The sequence below is a fragment of the Polistes dominula genome, unplaced genomic scaffold, assembly GCF_049000335.1.
Source record: "Polistes dominula isolate Pdom_NZ unplaced genomic scaffold, Pdom_raw_medaka contig_73, whole genome shotgun sequence".
Taxonomy (NCBI): Eukaryota; Metazoa; Arthropoda; class Insecta; order Hymenoptera; family Vespidae; genus Polistes; species Polistes dominula.
The window spans coordinates 7,117,039-7,131,907 of NW_028300951.1; the positions used below are offsets into that span (position 1 = coordinate 7,117,039).

General features: G+C 27.9%; 1 long non-coding RNA gene across 1 annotated transcript; it reads right to left on the reverse strand.

Annotated features, from left to right (window-relative positions):
- Positions 1-35: 35 nt before the first annotated feature.
- On the reverse strand, positions 36-4,610 carry LOC149032683 (uncharacterized). The gene is made up of 5 exons (XR_016176398.1): positions 4,476-4,610; positions 4,166-4,326; positions 3,945-4,032; positions 3,104-3,793; positions 36-3,009 (listed from the first exon to the last, which is right to left on the reverse strand). It is a non-coding gene; the product is annotated as an uncharacterized LOC149032683 (long non-coding RNA).
- Between the last annotated feature and the right edge of the window lie 10,259 nt (positions 4,611-14,869).

The window sequence follows — 14,869 nt, forward strand, 5'->3', positions numbered from 1 at the left end:
ATATAGAACTTGAAAAGACGTGAATTCACGTCAGCGATCGCGAATGTGTTAAGTAATTGTGGTAAAGAGAATTACCGACTGATATACGTCGATAAAAAAGAAACATTACAATGCAACAAATGACAGACAACAATTCGTCGGTAACAAAAGGTGTGTTACAACAAAAAATATAGAATTATGTAGAACACCAGAAGTAAACTATTCGTGTAGTAAATTCATTTTAATTATAACCGGGACTACCAGTGGACGGTAGTAGGTACTTAACCCGATGATGATACAATTCTATGAAACAATATAGTATTCTTTGATAGTATATGATAATATACATAGTACAGATTCATAATAGAATTTTAACCCATTATATTTAATTTTTAGTGAATCTACATGTGTGTATTTCGAACATATATTCCATACTTTTAAACAACAATAGACATTAGTTTTTATTAATTAATGATTATTTTAATATTCTAAAGTATTCCACTTCTATTTAAGATTGTTTAAAAGTATATACATTTGCATAACCATTACATACCTATTAAACATGCTGGACTCACAAATTTTCGGCCCTTCTATGCATAGAAAAACTGTTCTTCTTTATTATATATAAAATATTTTTATGTATTCCATCTCTGTAAATAATACTTCGTTTATTGTTCGGCCCATAAGTCAAAAATTACTGCATGCGCAAGTTTAAGGAGCACCATAACATCATTGGGGCAGCTGTTACAAATTTTCTATATATGTTTCTTTTAATTTTAATTATTAATTTTTTTTTGGTATGAATGTTTAATTAAATTATTATTTAAAATAATTAATTTATTTCACGATCTGCCCAGTTACACATAGCTAGTATATGAGATTTCAAAATATAAACAATCACATTGATGTATCACTGTGTCATCTAACGTTGCACATGCAGAATTAAAATTCATCATTTACTTTTTTTTTCAACTCGGTCAGTACATGCTAACTAATTTTTATATCAAAGAATACAAAAGTGCATAGAACCAGATAATCAGATTCATTTTAGTTACTACCGTGACCATCAGTGGGTAATAGAGGGTACTTAACGTGATGAAGGTACAATATTATTAAAGAATTAGTATTAATGCAATGATGTTATGGTGTTCTTTAAATTTGCTTATGAAGTATTTTTTGACTTATTGGTCGGGCAATATAGAAAATATAGATAAAAGAATATTGGATTTTTTGATAATATGTAAAGTAGTTATATTGCAATAGAATTTTAAATAATTATATTTAATTTTTATTGTATAAATATGTGTGTGCCTTCAGAAATGCATGCACACATATATTTTAAAAAATAGTCATTTAAAGCGTTCAAATAAAAACAAATCTCAAAGGTTTGTTGTTAAATCCAACGATGATCACCTGTAACAAGAAGAAAACTATATTAATTATACAATCAAGTGATACAATAGCCTAAAATATAAATCGTCCGATTCGCAGATGCACTTTTCAATTTAATTCTCTATTTACATTTTATCAAATTTCTATTTACCCTTGCAATGCAATTAAATTTAAACGCGTAATTTTACATTTACAAAAAAAAATAAAAAAGTAAAAGTACAAATATTAAGTTACTAGAGAAAATAATATCCATTAATTATTATGACTAATACTTTTAAACTGCATTATATAGAAAAGAAAAAATTAAAAATTTAATAAAATACAATAGCAGTGGAAATCTTAAAAACGAAACAAGAAAAGAGAAATTACTGTAATATTTACCGAACATTATTTAAGCTTTAAAATTTTAAAATACAAAAATATTCAAGTTTTTGACTCGAATTAACTAAACACATGTGCATTTTTTTGACGATATAGACATGAATTTGGTGTCCCAAGGAGATGGAATAGTCCATCATCTCCAATTACAACTACAAATTAATGACGAGCAAAGAAATAATAGAATAAAATATAAAATATGACTAAAGAACCATTCTCGAAAGGTTCGAACATGATGTTGAACCTTTGAAAATAATTCAGTAGCCTGTAGTGGCCCTCTTCAGCCACAATTAAGTGGGGGCCTCTTCAGCTTTTAGCCTCTTCTTTCTTCATTCCTTGAAAACTGCATTTGGACATTTCCTATGTATGAGCAAGATAAGATCTTTCATACTAATTTTGCAAATGAACTCATATTTTGTTATGATTCTAATTCTCAATTATTTAACAAATAATTTACATTTCCATTGACCATAGACGAGAATATTTAATTGAATGTCCAAGCAGATAATAATTTCCCTCGATGACCTAATAACACTTCGCACTTTTAACGTCGAGTGATAAAATCGAATTGAAATAAATAGTGCAATAAATGTAATGCATTATCTTAAAATACCTTTATTTAATTAATTCGTTATATATAATTATATCAAATATTTCTATAGCTGTAAGGCGAAATCGCGATAGTGCGTAGTGCTAATCCTGAAATACTTAAAACTAAGAATCAAATGCATCAAAGAATTTGCGAATTTGATTCGACTCTATCTCGTTTAAGATAAAATCGAAGTAGAAATGAATCTTTCAAATGGTTGCAAATATCTTTAAATCATGATACATAATAAAGATCACAGAATAGCCACAAAATAAATTAACTAATCAAGCATAATAGAATGAGATGATAAAATTTTGCAACAATTCTGTATAAACCAGGAGGCGGAATTTCCACTCCGGAGTGGAAGTAAGAAGTCTAATGCCTTTCCTGGATCCTACCTACTTAAAATTAAAGATTTCACATTCATTCTTCACTTAGGATGACGATGACAATGCACAAATAATGACTATAAAACTGCATTACATGCAATTAATTCAATTAACACTAGATTTATGAACTGAGAAAATTTGATTCATTTCAAACTTTTTTTTTCACAACTTTTTTTAAACAACGTTTGTAAATTTTTAAAAAATAGTAAAAAAATCTAGTGTTAAACGAATTTCTAAATGAATTTAATAAATAAAATGTGAATATACCATTCCAACGATGATCTGAAACACAAATAAAAACAATATTATTTAAATCGTTGTTCTATAAAAATTACTATAGTTATTGAGAAAATGTTTAATAGGAAAATATACTCACTTTGACGGATGCAGGATGAATGCAGGATGGGTATCCTACCCTTAGGATGACGATGTATAAAATAAAATTAAATAAAAAGTCTGAAAAGCTGAAACATTCTAAAGACTATATTACAACATATTTCCTGTAAATCATTTCTGAAGGCAGGGCACACATTAAAACCCTTGAATATTTTTGATAAAATATTCAATGGTAAATAGAAAGAAATAATTTAATAATCTATAAGAGTTGACATAATTAAAAGTTAAAGTTATTAAATATTTGTGAAATTGATCAAAGTATGCAACTATTTGCTTGCAATATTACATATCAAGTATGCAATGTTAGTATAAATATTAATTAAAAATCTTTAAAGTTGTTTAAATAAAACAGTAATTGTATCAGCAAACTCAATAAAGAGTAACATAAAAAATAAACCAGATTTTATACTATTCTATGCAATGAAAAATTTTTTAAACTATTAAAATCAAAAAGATAACGTTAGAAATAAAATTATTAAATAATTTAATACGCCTTATTTTCGTTCATGTTGTCTCGTTGAAAGATAGAAGGCTAATAAGAGGTATGTTACTACGTAACCTTGGTAGAGGAGATCACGGGAGTGTCGAACGCTCGGCTATTATACCTATGTTATCGGCTGTTTAAGCTTTGTTGTCGGAAATTCGACGGAGAAAATTCCTCGAGAAATTCCTGGAAATAAAAATACACATTTATAATAACCTATATGTCGAGTGTATTGTTTTCTTATTCTTCCTCTCTCTCTCTCTCACTCCTTCTCTCTCACTCTTTCTGTAGTATTTCTATATGCTTATATGCTTATACTTAAAAAAATAATGCTCACCTCGCCATATATGGAGAAGATAAAAAAAGTTGCCACAAGGTTAAAACATTAGTGAATTCGTGTTATAACTCTTCCCATGTTAAGAAAGCTAAAAGAAAGTAAAATATGAAAACACATATAAACATTATGCATGTAGTATGCATTTGATATATAACATTCGTTATATATCATTTAATATATAACAGGAAGGTGTACATTAAAATATTAATTGAAACAATTACCTGAAATTAACGGGATAACAAAATCCGCTACATCACGTATACAGATGACAGAAAAAAAAATTCGAAAGATTCGCCATATTGATGTGCATAAAACAGGCGCGTAAGACTGGCGCGAAAATACTGTATGCGCGAAAATGTTGCGCAGTAGATCTTCTTGCTACCTATAATAAAGAAAAATTTCGAATGATTAAAAATACGATATAGGACCACAAAAATTGTCAAAATATACTCAAAAAATCAAAATTGATCCTTTTATCCTTTATATATTATAATAGGAAGGTGTAAACCTTACAAAATATCTTTTAATTACCTGATCTTAACGGGACGATGACACTCCGATGTGTTCTCCACGAATGACGCCATGAAACTGAAGAATTTGGACGAAAGCTTGGCTATGATTGGCTAATTCATTTTTTTGAACATGAAAAGGGTCCTCACAGCTTCTTACAAGGACAGAATCTGACCTTCTTCATGACCACGCTGGTCAAACTACATATGAAAATTTATTTATTAAATAAATTAAAAATCATTTCTATTTTTCTAATAAATGTACATGTAACTTATATTTATTCTAAAAATAATGAATAGAATAAAGACAATGTAGACATTACAAAATCTTTGTCGTTTCGTATAAAGGAGTACAATCGTATAGAAGAAAATTGTCGATATAAAAATGTCTAATATGAAATGCAGCATATGAAAGAATAAATTCCCAAAATCTGTACGATAAAGAATCTTTACAATTTAAATACTTTCAGAGATACATATTTGTTTTAAAAATATTTACAATTACGTTTATACACGATTCACACGAAGATTATTCCACATGATTTTCTATGTTATAAGATACTACATTCTCTTTATTCTATTCATTATTTTTAGAATAATTATGAATAACGTTTACATTTTATTTGCAATCGAAAAAAGAAACATAAATTTATAACATATCAAAATTATTTTCTATTTAGTGTATCTTAAAACATATAAAATGTTTAAACCAATGTATATGCATAGAAACAATCTGAAATGTAATTAGAGAATATTAGAATGATAAAATAATTGTTAAATAATTGATATAAGTGCATATTGTTATCTAATAACTTATTACATAGGATCTATGTACCTTTCTCTTCAAGATTCACCTTTTAACTGCCACTTACCACAACTTCACGTGCACGTGCCCATGTGAAGTGACCGGGAGTGAAATTTTTGTTCTTGCATTTGACTGCGAGCAATGCAGTCTTTGAATTAGTGCAGTCTAGAATCAGTGATCGGGCGAGTAATAAGTTAAAATCAAACGCGAATTAGAGTCAGTGTTGTTCGTCGTATAATAAAATTTCGGTATCGCGATAAGAAACTCATCTATAGTTTCTTATTTTCGTTTATACCGCGTTATTAGATTCACGCGAGGTGTGCATCACCGTGATGCCATTGAGCTTCGTTCCATTGGAATGCTTTGTAAGTATTCATTTTTATTTACATTTTATTCGATTTTATTTTATATGATTTTGGATAATATTCCAGATAACTTATCGTTTTGTTCTATTTATTTTACAGATATAACCATGGATTCTCTTCCTTTCAAAGATGTTGGATGAATTCTTTGATGGATTTTAGGTGGATCTTCGATGGATCTTCTTCAATGGCAAATCGAGTATCGTCTTCCATCGTCAGACTACAATACTTGCTGCGAAGTAGGAGTGTTTTGGAGCCATCGCAGAACTTCTTAAACCGTGAGTTTTTATTTAAAGTCCCTCCAGTGCTCAATCATGCCGAGGATGAAAGGTCCTAATCGGCACGAGTTACTGGTTGTAATTATTTAAATAAATTATTGACGAGCACATGAGTAATTCCTTTTTAGGAGTTACTCATGAAAATTGTATATTTTATTGTATGTTTTATTATTAGTTCAGGATATCATTTCTTGTCTCATCGGTTAATTTCATTTAATTAATAATGCAATTAATAAATGCACTCTCTTTTTTATTACGTGTTTTGTTCGTGGTTAGTAGTGATGAAATCGAGCATTAATTTACTCGTTTTCGTCCTGGAAAGCATGTAATAAATGTCTTACATGCATTGTTTCGTACATAGTTTATCTAATCGAGATTTATTTTGATATATCAAGATTTTGATATTTTAAATAAATGAGCAAGAAGACAAACTCATTCGCGACGGATAGATTCTGGCAATTAAGTGGTGGCTCAAAGCCCAGTTCTTTCATTAGAACAGCCATTTAGTGAAAGAATCGTCCGAGGTTTGCAAAAAATATCCATCATCACCGTAGAGTCTTTTAATACATCCTTACCTCGAAACTATAATTGTTTCATATGGGGTAACTTTTTTTTTTCATTCGCTTGTTTAAGTCATTATTCACCAAATGACTTGTAGAGTCCTTTGCCCGTTTAGATGAATTTTTATTAAAATCTTTTGTGATATATTTATATATGTTAATTATGTTTTTTTAGATCAGGCTTTTCAGCTTCTAATATACTAATCTCCCGTTTCTCCCCCCCATACTTTCTGCGTTCTCATCTATGCGTGTGCCCAGGTGTTACACGTATGGGTGAGAAACAGTTAGCGTGGGTTTAGTTTTAATTTTTTCCCCTATTGGCGGCTGTTATTGTGCTAGTGATTGCACGATGTACTTTACACCTGTGTGTGCGTATTAGGTAGTGTGTATTGTACATCGTTACGCGATATGTTTTTATTCATTTAATACATCATTAAATACTTAAAGCATTACTTCTACATATCTATCTTCATTCTTATATTTATATTAAATATTTCTCATTTTTTTGATAATCGTTTGCATAGTAGAGTTACTGCATTTATTTGTGGAAACTTTGATATACTTGTATATTACTAGTATGCATACATATATACTAGTGTATACTTGTATTTTTGCTTTAGTTTTTTATGCAATAATCATTAGCCTTGGCAGTCGATTTCAGCAAAACGTACGTATACCCATTAGCATATAAGTTTATAAAACGTGGTTGAACTAGGGTGTCGGAGGTGCCCCGGGGCATGCTCTCTAGTTTAGGCTTTTGCACCCTGGTGGTATGTGTGAGAACCGTGGAGTGAGTGGGTGGGTATGTATGGTTTTTCTTAAAATGGGTAAAAATATGGATAATAGGCAGGCAGGTAGCATATTTCTCTGAATGAATGTGAAATCTTTAATTTTAAGTAGGTAGGATCCAGGAAAGGCATTAGACTTCTTACTTCCACTCCGGAGTGGAAATTCCGCCTCCTGGTTTATACAGAATTGTTGCAAAATTTTATCATCTCATTCTATTATGCTTGATTAGTTAATTTATTTTGTGACTATTCTGTGATCTTTATTATGTATCATGATTTAAAGATATTTGCAACCATTTGAAAGATTCATTTCTACTTCGATTTTATCTTAAACGAGATAGAGTCGAATCAAATTCGCAAATTCTTTGATGCATTTGATTCTTAGTTTTAAGTATTTCAGGATTAGCACTACGCACTATCGCGATTTCGCCTTACAGCTATAGAAATATTTGATATAATTATATATAACGAATTAATTAAATAAAGGTATTTTAAGATAATGCATTACATTTATTGCACTATTTATTTCAATTCGATTTTATCACTCGACGTTAAAAGTGCGAAGTGTTATTAGGTCATCGAGGGAAATTATTATCTGCTTGGACATTCAATTAAATATTCTCGTCTATGGTCAATGGAAATGTAAATTATTTGTTAAATAATTGAGAATTAGAATCATAACAAAATATGAGTTCATTTGCAAAATTAGTATGAAAGATCTTATCTTGCTCATACATAGGAAATGTCCAAATGCAGTTTTCAAGGAATGAAGAAAGAAGAGGCTAAAAGCTGAAGAGGCCCCCACTTAATTGTGGCTGAAGAGGGCCACTACAGGCTACTGAATTATTTTCAAAGGTTCAACATCATGTTCGAACCTTTCGAGAATGGTTCTTTAGTCATATTTTATATTTTATTCTATTATTTCTTTGCTCGTCATTAATTTGTAGTTGTAATTGGAGATGATGGACTATTCCATCTCCTTGGGACACCAAATTCATGTCTATATCGTCAAAAAAATGCACATGTGTTTAGTTAATTCGAGTCAAAAACTTGAATATTTTTGTATTTTAAAATTTTAAAGCTTAAATAATGTTCGGTAAATATTACAGTAATTTCTCTTTTCTTGTTTCGTTTTTAAGATTTCCACTGCTATTGTATTTTATTAAATTTTTAATTTTTTCTTTTCTATATAATGCAGTTTAAAAGTATTAGTCATAATAATTAATGGATATTATTTTCTCTAGTAACTTAATATTTGTACTTTTACTTTTTTATTTTTTTTTGTAAATGTAAAATTACGCGTTTAAATTTAATTGCATTGCAAGGGTAAATAGAAATTTGATAAAATGTAAATAGAGAATTAAATTGAAAAGTGCATCTGCGAATCGGACGATTTATATTTTAGGCTATTGTATCACTTGATTGTATAATTAATATAGTTTTCTTCTTGTTACAGGTGATCATCGTTGGATTTAACAACAAACCTTTGAGATTTGTTTTTATTTGAACGCTTTAAATGACTATTTTTTAAAATATATGTGTGCATGCATTTCTGAAGGCACACACATATTTATACAATAAAAATTAAATATAATTATTTAAAATTCTATTGCAATATAACTACTTTACATATTATCAAAAAATCCAATATTCTTTTATCTATATTTTCTATATTGCCCGACCAATAAGTCAAAAAATACTTCATAAGCAAATTTAAAGAACACCATAACATCATTGCATTAATACTAATTCTTTAATAATATTGTACCTTCATCACGTTAAGTACCCTCTATTACCCACTGATGGTCACGGTAGTAACTAAAATGAATCTGATTATCTGGTTCTATGCACTTTTGTATTCTTTGATATAAAAATTAGTTAGCATGTACTGACCGAGTTGAAAAAAAAAGTAAATGATGAATTTTAATTCTGCATGTGCAACGTTAGATGACACAGTGATACATCAATGTGATTGTTTATATTTTGAAATCTCATATACTAGCTATGTGTAACTGGGCAGATCGTGAAATAAATTAATTATTTTAAATAATAATTTAATTAAACATTCATACCAAAAAAAAATTAATAATTAAAATTAAAAGAAACATATATAGAAAATTTGTAACAGCTGCCCCAATGATGTTATGGTGCTCCTTAAACTTGCGCATGCAGTAATTTTTGACTTATGGGCCGAACAATAAACGAAGTATTATTTACAGAGATGGAATACATAAAAATATTTTATATATAATAAAGAAGAACAGTTTTTCTATGCATAGAAGGGCCGAAAATTTGTGAGTCCAGCATGTTTAATAGGTATGTAATGGTTATGCAAATGTATATACTTTTAAACAATCTTAAATAGAAGTGGAATACTTTAGAATATTAAAATAATCATTAATTAATAAAAACTAATGTCTATTGTTGTTTAAAAGTATGGAATATATGTTCGAAATACCTTCCTCTTGGAATTCGAAATGATGAAACTTTGATTTAATATCCAATTTATCTGACTATAATTCAAACTTAATTTGCATATTTTTTAGAATCATCTTTATAATAAACATATTTATTACATTTTTTATTTTATTTCTTTTTTTACATTTAAAATTCGTACATAAATATTTATAAATAAAATATTATTTTGTTGAAAACATTTTACGCGACTGTGATTAATATTGTTTTTTCCCACATCTGTTGAAAACAATATGAATTTGATTACTCTTTACGTATAGTTTTATCGATTTTAAAATCTTTAAATTGTGTTATTTTCTTTTTCTTACAATTAGAGATAAAGATAAAGATATGAAATACGAATTTCGATTAAACGCGCGTAACGTTTTATATAAATATGTGACGTAATGATTAGTCATCATACGAAAGAAAAGTATTCTAACATATGTATACGTAAGATCGTTTTAAATGAGAGAAATGATATCGCGCGTGCGACTGACTTGTTAAAGAGTAATTCAAACTCCTTTTATCATCTATATTTCGAAATATTAATGTTTTTAATTGATACATACCGACACAACAAAAATAATATAACATCGCGTTAATATCGATAAGCATACACCGTTCAATCCGATCAATACTATTTACACACACACACACGCGAGCGCGTTTCGGATACACGAAAACGCATTACTTAAATGCAAAAGTGATACGATTGTTTTTTGTAATTTAAAACTCGTCCAAAAAGAAATCATCTAGAAACATGATGCTAATCAAATATTAATCTTATATATGTGTGCTCTACAATAAAAAATGAAAATTTCTTAAGTATGATAGATTAGTAAAATTACTCGATTCGAAGAACACCATCGATATGTTCCGTCTTGCATAAGGAAAATTCCGCCAATCGGAATAATTTATAATGTAGATGTTTTTATTTCTATTTATTGTAATTAATGCAAATTTTTTTTTGCGTAAAAAGGAAGATATTGATATGAGAGAAAAATTACAGAATTTTTCCGAAACGAAATTATTTACAAAGTTCAAATATTTAATTCTTTCAAATGTCCTCAATTTTTCTAAAATTCATTACATACACATATTTTTTTAAAAGAAGAAAATAATAATAAAAAGAAGACGAAAAATTAAAGTAATTAGTAAGAAGAAAATAAAAACGTTTATTGCATCATAGGCTCTATTGCACCAGTAAACGGAAAATTATATTTATTCGTATACATGTTGTGTGTTTAGGGAGACTTTTTGAATTAAAAAAGAAACAATAATAATAATAATAATAATAATAATAATAATAATAATAATAAATAAGATATGCGTTTATTGCATCATAGACTTTTACCCTTTACTACGAAATAGCGTCTATAGGGTGTATATGTTGTGTTTTTTGGGGACACGGATCAGAGGCTCCTTCAATTATTTAGGTATCTCTTTTATCTTCGTCTATTTCCAGCAGCTGCTTCCGTCATTGAGAATCGATCCAGTTGCTGCCCTCTCTTTCTTATGCAAAAGTCGTCCACTATTCTTCCTCTCTTTCTTTCTCTCTCTTTCTCTCTCTCTCTCTCTTTTCTTTTTCACACATCTACATACTACAACTATTTTATCCCAACACATACTTTCATTCATTTTCTAACACACTTATAGATTCTCTCACTCTTGTTATATTACACATATTCGTAATATTACTCTTTTACACATACATACACACATACTCTCGATCATTTTAAAAACACACATAAATACTCTCGGTCTCTTATTTTATCACACATATTCTTACTTTTTTCACTCAAACACTTATATTACTACTCTTAATCTTTTATTCGCACACGTATATACTATACTATCACTCTATTATTTCAAACACATATTGTCTAACACACGTAGATATTTTCACTCATTTTCTAATATACATGGCATACTCTCCTCAATCATTTTCTTCCATATATAGTTCTTACTCTTTCACTCGTTCTTTTCGTAAAAAAGTGGAAGGAGAAAAAAGTCGAGAGATTTCTCGAGGGCGAGAGCCTGAGTGGAATACGAGGTTTGTCAGAGGTCAAGGTTAAGGCAAGCACATGTTTCTTTCCCTTTCTCTCTTTCTCTCTTCTTTATCTTACTGTCTTTGGACTCTTACAGTAAGCTTTCCACTTTCTCCCCTCTCGCAAATCTTTCATCGTAAGCACTTATATACTTACATACTTACATACTTACTTATGTTAGTTACTTTACCTCTTTTATGTCGTTCATTGCTACATAAGACAGTGTCAAGGGTCGCTGAACTTTAGATTTGAGTAACTTTTACTTCTTGTTCTTTTTTTATTTCATTTCATTTTTTTAATCCTTATCTTTTTTCTCTATCCTCTCTTTCAAGCGTTCCTCTTCACTTCATTTCTTCCCCAAACATCAAAAATATAAAAACAGAGAATGAGAGAAAGAGAGAAGGAGAGAAAGATCTTTTGAACTTAGGATTACTTCTTTCATTGAAAAAAAAGAAAAAAATAGAAAAAGTAATTAGAAGAGTTCATTAACATTTTTTATAAATATTTATTTTATTTTAATATATATTGAAATATAGTTAATTATAATTTTTTAAATTATTTTTATTGAATGTAAATATTTTATATTGTTATTATAAAATAGAGAATAGAATTAGAATAAACATATTTAATTGTATAATCGAATTTTTATATCCGATCAGTATATACGATAAATGCGTAAATACTTGTTGTTCTATTCCAATCAAGCTGTCACACCACTTTCTATTTATAATTAATAAATGTTAATTTTATAATTTTGCTAATAAAACGGATCGATTATGAGCCTCTGCTATAAATTTTTTTCTTGTAAAAATGTACATCACTCTTATAGCTTGTGTTGCTTTCTTTTCTCGTAATATTTTTATACTGGATAAACAAATTTTTCTTTTCTATTTTTTTTCTATTTTTCTTTTATACCTATCTATGTCGTTTACGAAAGATGATACATATCTTGGTTACGTTTGTTGGGACTTCTGATTTATCGTTGCCAACTGAAACGTTTAAGAAGATCAAAGATCTCAACTTCCTTTAAAATGCACTCGTAGCATCGAAACAATATCGATATATATCTTTATTTTTACAAAGAAATAATAATAATAATAAAAAAAGAACAGAACTGTTTGTAATTTAAATTATGAAATAATCTGGCACGAGATGTATGAAATATTTTTATACCAAAATTACAAAAACACTTTATTTATTATTCTTTTCTATTATTTCCTTTCTTTTTTTTCCCATTGTAAAATAAATTTGTTTTTACTTTTCTAAGAACTCGTGACTCTATTTTTGGGTTGCCTTCCATGACCGACCTTTTATGTAAAGGATTATGCAAAGGAATAATATCTTATCAGCGTGCTATCTCGACAATATTTTACCGAACAAAATAAAATTGTTCACTGTATTTTTAACTATATAGTTTCTTTTTTTATTACAGATAGTACGATTAATGCTGATTATTCAAAAATTCGCATATTGTCACATTTAAATCATATAAACTTGTTTACTTGTATTCTACTGAATATTTTACTATTGAAATTAATATCATATCATATTTTTATCACGTATTCTTGTGTGAAAAAGTAAAAAAGCTAGTCTTGATAATATAATAAACAGAAATTTAACTAATAAACATAGATATTTAAGTAGGTAACATTTAAAATGATTATCAAGTTGTAAATGTTAATTGAAATAATTACATAGGTAATTTCTATAACAAAATAAATTTTATTATGACAAAATAAAAGAAGATAATATTAAAAAATAAATAAACCCAATTGTTTATTTTACGATTTATTTAAGAATTAATTTAAAATTAGACGAATTTGATAAGAATTGATTATCGGTCAAATCTATCGAGAAAGATAAACTCAGGAATTAATCGGGTTATATGTATATAAATATATATTATCACAAATTCTTTTTCCGTCGACTAATTCTAGACACGTGTAAGTACAACCGTTCTAAGCTGATCAAGCAGTAATTAAATCCGCTTGATTTTCATATGCATTACTAACACTTTTTTAAATCACGAGATAATAATAACTTTTGAAGACTATGCTAAATATATCGTTCTTTTATAAGAGCACAATTAAAAAATTATCTATTATATCATCGTTCTATCCTCTTTTATCTTATATTTTTGTATTTTACTTTTTTTTCTCCCTTTCTCTCTCTCTCTCTCTCTCTCTCTCTCTTTATTTTCATTTGTACAATTCATTTCGTTAATTATTTCATCACCTATCAACAACAATGTATTTATTTTTTCCTTACTCGGGGATTTTTTTTCGTACGAAAAAAAAGAAACATTGCTAATTGATCTACAAATATATATTTAATATTTATCAACTTCATTTATTATCGATGATTAGTTGGTTGAATTAGCTATTGAAAAGTAAATGAATTATGAAACAACTTTGAGCAAAAAAGAAAGAGAAAAAGAGACAGAAAAAAGAAATATGAAGATATAAAATTGTTAATAAGAAATCATTCTTATCAATTAGTTATCAATCTATCGATTGACGTATTTTAATAGAATTATTAAACAGCGAACTTACATCGATATTTTGATAACGTTACCGAAATTTTCTTATTTTATTTGTGTAACATCTAAAAGATATTTGATTTGATCAAATATTATAGTTGTAATTTCAAGAAAAAGAAATAGACAAAAAGAATCATAATTATAAGAATGTTTTTTTGAAGAGATTGATATTTTAATGCAAAAATATTTCGACAGATTACTTCGAATTGATACTAGAATGATATTGCAATGTATACTTATTGCGAAATGTTGATACTCTATAATAAGCAAGTAATGCTTATTCATTAATTATTATGACAATCTTCTTCTATCAAAGCACATGGTACATTTATATGAATATTATAATGACGTAAGACATATAATTACGTAGAGTTTTAATAGAATAACATCATCTCATCGAACATAATTTTAATGGTAAACAAGCTCGTTTGAAAAATAAATTACTGGTTAAAAATTATACAGAAATTATTATACTAATACAAACACATAAATATTTTGATCAATCTGTGTATTTGCATTAATTTGCGTAATAATTTATCCCGATAAATTGTGCTTTGTATTGTTTAAAAAAAAATAGAA